Source organism: Lactuca sativa, chromosome 7 (genome assembly GCF_002870075.4).
Source record: "Lactuca sativa cultivar Salinas chromosome 7, Lsat_Salinas_v11, whole genome shotgun sequence".
NCBI lineage: Eukaryota > Viridiplantae > Streptophyta > Magnoliopsida > Asterales > Asteraceae > Lactuca > Lactuca sativa.
In genome coordinates this window covers 182,791,437-182,796,023 of record NC_056629.2, presented here as the reverse complement: position 1 = coordinate 182,796,023, position 4,587 = coordinate 182,791,437, and the positions used below count along the sequence as shown (strand labels likewise).

Below are 4,587 nucleotides of genomic sequence, written 5' to 3'. Positions count from 1 at the left end.
CTCTAGTAAGGTGAGGCCCGTTACAATTCTCACATCCCACCCAGATAGTGTGGATAGATTGGTCCATCTTATTCATTCTTTGATCCACACTCTCCAACTTAGCCATAACTGCTACCATGCTTTCAGTAACTGAGTTTACCACCCCTGGATTTGGGTCATTCCTTGGGTGATGATATTCTCTAGAGTTCTTAGAGAATTCTTCAATTAGGGTCTTCATCATCGAGGGTGCCTTCTTTTTGAGTGGTCCTTGCGAATCAAGGAGCTGCCTAGTTGTCACAATCACTCCATCATAGAAAATGGATACTTCTTGTTGACTGTTTAGATCATGATGTGGGCAGTTCCTTAGTAAGCCCTTATATCTCTCCCATGCCTCATAAAGTGACTCTCCCGCTTGTTGTTCAAAATTGGCTATGGCTTTCTTCAACTTGGCTATCTTCGAGGGAGGGCAAAATTGATCTATAAATTCTTCTTTCATTTTAGCCCAAGTAGTGATGGATCCCAGAGGGAGTGATTTCAGCCAATCCTTCGCGACTCCTTTGAATGTGACTGGTAGCATTTGAAGCAAAACAGTGTTGGGGGCCACATTAGGGACATTAAAGTAGTCGGCTATATCGTTGACCTCGTCTAGATGCTTATATGCATTCTCATGATCCTTCCCGTAGAATGGAATTTCCTTAAGTTGAGAAAGTATGTGGCCCTTAAGTTCAAAAGTGACAGTTTCAGGGATCACGGGTTGCACGAGTCCTGGGCCGGTGTCATCACGTATTCTTTTTTTCCATTCGCCCATGGGAACTTCATCGATGTTAGCCATGGGGTTAGCTAGTTCTCCTTCTAAATTGCTTCCTTCTTCAATGAAGTTCCCTACTTTGTTGGATTCTCCTACTTTGTTGCCCTTTTTCTTACTAAAAACATATTTAAGATTCTTCAATGGTGAATTCTTCGATATTAAGGTTTCTCCTACGGTTTTGCCTTTGTGTTTGCTCAAAGTTGCTTCCGGGTCTTCAAGTGGTGGAATCAAAGGTGTACCTCCTCCTCTGGTCATAAACGAACTGCAAGCAAAACAGAAAACACGCGTAAAAACAACAAAAATAAACTAAAAATGAAACTGAAAATCATCTGTGGACTCGTCGAGTAGCTTCGATTGCACTCGGCGAGTTCAAGGCTAAAACAAAAAGAAATTAAACAAAAATCCTAAAAACATAAAAAATTAAAACTTAACCTAATAAATAAATTACTAAAGCAGTAACTTTGTGCAAGATGGATCTCACACAAAGGATTGGTAATACTAGAAATTAAAATAATTTTTGAACTGTTCCCCGGCAACGGCGCCAAAAACTTGATGTGTGTGAAACTAACCAGTTTTATCCTACTTTTTAAATTTGAATTAGACATACAAAAGCCAGTTGACCTGACAGTTGGTGGTATAGTTAAATAAGCAGGGTATCGAACTCATGGAACGGTAATTAAACTAATAACTAGAATTAACTAAAACAAATAATAAAAGTAAAAGGGTTTCTATAGTTTTGCAAGACTACAAATTTAGATGAACTAACTAACACACAAATTAAATAACTAATGGCTAAAACAAGTAAAAATCAACTAAATTCAATAATAAGAAGACTTATGTTTATGTTCGGTTTATCTACTCTTATGGTTGATTTTATGACAAATGTAATGGATTAATTGTTATTGGCTACCGATTAAAGTGATTAGGTTCGCATTTGCTATTACCAATCCTTAGAAAACATATCAATTCAAACAATGGCTAGTTGATTAAACTAATAAATTTCCTAGTTAATTATTCGGGTTAAATAAGACTTGTAGTAGTTAATTAAATTGGTCATTCAATTAACCTCTTGTTGATGGTTTATCACACAAGCTCACACATTAATTCACCTATTTTCTAGTTAACCCTAGTTTCACGTACGCTGTTCCTAGGCACATGACAATGCTTTCACATAAATCACTTGAGATAAGCAATTAAGACATGTTCGTGCAGCTTAATTACTTGATAATTAACAGAAAATAGTTATGGTTAATGCATAAGGTTCTTTAACAAGCTTAATAAAACTAAATTCACTAATAAACAATTAATCCAAACACAAATCAATCCATAGTTGTAAATTTTCCTACCCTAAACAGAAGATATAAAATTTAGCTCATGATTGTAGCAGAAAGCAACTCAAAAACAATGTCTAATAGTTTAAACATGATTAAAACAATAGATAAAGTAAAGAGTAAACTTATGTTGCCATTAATCTTATTAGAATTGAAAACTAGGGTTGACTCTGACGATTTCTAGAGCTCCAGCAGCCTTCTTAGTCGCAAGGTAATCCTTCGAAAATCCAGAGAGTGTTTTGTTTCGGAATTTGGCCTCTATTTATATTTTTCAGAAAACAGAGGATACTTGTCGAGTAGCCAACCGACTCGCCGAGTCCCCTTGTAGAATTTGTGTACGGTAAGGACTTTACGTATTGCTTCGTGAACCTTCGTGGGTACTCGTCAAGTAGACGTTGTTACTCGCTGAGTAGCTTCAGGATTTGGCTCTTTTTTCTTCTTTCTTCAAATCCCGAGCTACCGATTGTATCTCCTACTTCCTTTTGCTTCTGAGCATAACTTTCAGACTGAAAATACAATTTAAACACTATTAAGTACCTTTTGTCCATAATTTGCAAATAATTAGCTAATAAATGATAAAACTCTATACTAAATATATAGGTAAATATGCACATATCACCTTCCTTACAGATAAGGCTCCCATCATTAGATCGCATCCTAGATTTTCCTTGGGAAAACTCCATACCACTCTCCACCATCAGCTGCAGAAGAAACTCCCACTATCTCCCTCAAACTAGCTCACGAATACTGTTAGGATTAAAACCCTAATTGAGATTTGATGAACAAGATGCGGAAAAATAAGAACAAACACAAATATGAAGATTAGGTCGAATGATCACTCGATTTATTTAATTATGAGGAACATATTACACTTTAAGAATAAGAATCTAACGATACAAGAAACCTCACGTGGCGGCTACATTTTGCCTCACTCTTAATCCTAATAATGAATAATACATGACTATTTATAGGGCAAAGACAAGTCTTGGGCTTTTAACCTACAATTCATCAAAAGGGCCCATTGCCATCATCCATGGAGTGCTTTGAAACCCTACAATCTCCCCCTCAAAATATGGAATGGATGACAATGTTTTAACTTTCAAAACAAGCATCTAGCGAATAAAAAAATCTTGCAACGAGGAATATATGAAGCAATCCACGAATCTTGATTCTTCAATAGTCTTCAAACACGGGCTCTAGGATATATAAATCAAGCACTGAAGTAATGTCTTTAAACTTCATTTTCGAATGTAATCCCAAAAAAAATCTTCATGAAAACCAAGCCCGCCATAAAAACCCATTTTAGAACAAATAAATCGAATCACTTCTTGTCTTTGAAGAGCTCCCCCTCCAAGTCACAATGATCTTCAAATAAGCTAATGATATAAGCCATCAAAAAATATCATGTAACAACCCAAACTTTAAGATTCGTAATGCCGCTTGATCGAGAAAATACTAGAAGTCGGAGATATAACAAGTCCTTAGCAGAGCTCGATAAAGAACTTCCGCTGTAAAGGATACTTCTCTGGAAAAGCTTTAGCAGAGCTCGATGAAGAACTTCCATTATAAAAGCTACCTTCACAATTCTACCACAAGCTTTAAAAAAAATCTTCAAATTTGAAAAATTACAATTCCAATTTCGAATGGTCATACCAAATTCTCCCCCGATTTATAATAAAAAACGTGATTATAAAGCCTTCTTATGGTCATGAGAATGATCTTGAATGGATAAAAATTACTGTGCTCCCCCGCGACAAAATGATACATACAATGAAGTATAAAATCCGAAAAAGTCGTGAAAATTTGTCGTTATCACGAAAAACGACTTTCCGAACCGCCAAGACTTGATGGAATCTTTAATTTTCTGTTCACGAAAAAAATATGTGTGTTAAAAATTCCAAAAGTGTTCACCAGCCCTCAAATTTGCAAACTTTTCGTAAGATGGGCTGAAACTGTCACATTGCTGAAAGATAGGGATTAAAATAATAAAACTGCATCAAATTTCCCTTCATTTATAACAGTTTCTGAATATGATCCAAAACTACCAAGTCATGAAATATACAGGGACCATAACTGTTAAATCACTGAAGTTTCAGGGACCATAATCGTAACTTGAGTCATCTTCCCCATTAAATCAGTGTATTGAAAGAATACAACGACAACATTCACGCGATTAAATTCCGAATCCAAGAAATCGACATCCACGAATTACACTTTAGTTCCGAGCACAAAAATGCGAATCAAAGCCAATCCCCGAATCCAAAGGTTCCAGACTCCGAATCAATTGGTTCCGAGCATCGCAATTCGGAACGGTGCGTGATTCCGAACACAATCCAATTCTTCCGATTCTGAGTCCATTCGCTCCTATTTTGACTATAATCTTTGACAGCCAATTGCGAACGGGTACACAACCGTATTCCGAATTCTGATTTCATTGGCTTCGATTCCGATTGTGAATTCAATTTCATT

The 4,587-nt window shown here is 36.3% G+C and overlaps 1 non-coding gene across 1 annotated transcript; it reads left to right on the top strand.

Annotated features, from left to right (window-relative positions):
* Positions 1-320: 320 nt before the first annotated feature.
* Positions 321-427, top strand: LOC111915116 (small nucleolar RNA R71). Its single transcript, XR_002858054.1, has one exon. It is a non-coding gene; the product is annotated as a small nucleolar RNA R71 (small nucleolar RNA).
* Positions 428-4,587: the final 4,160 nt, after the last annotated feature.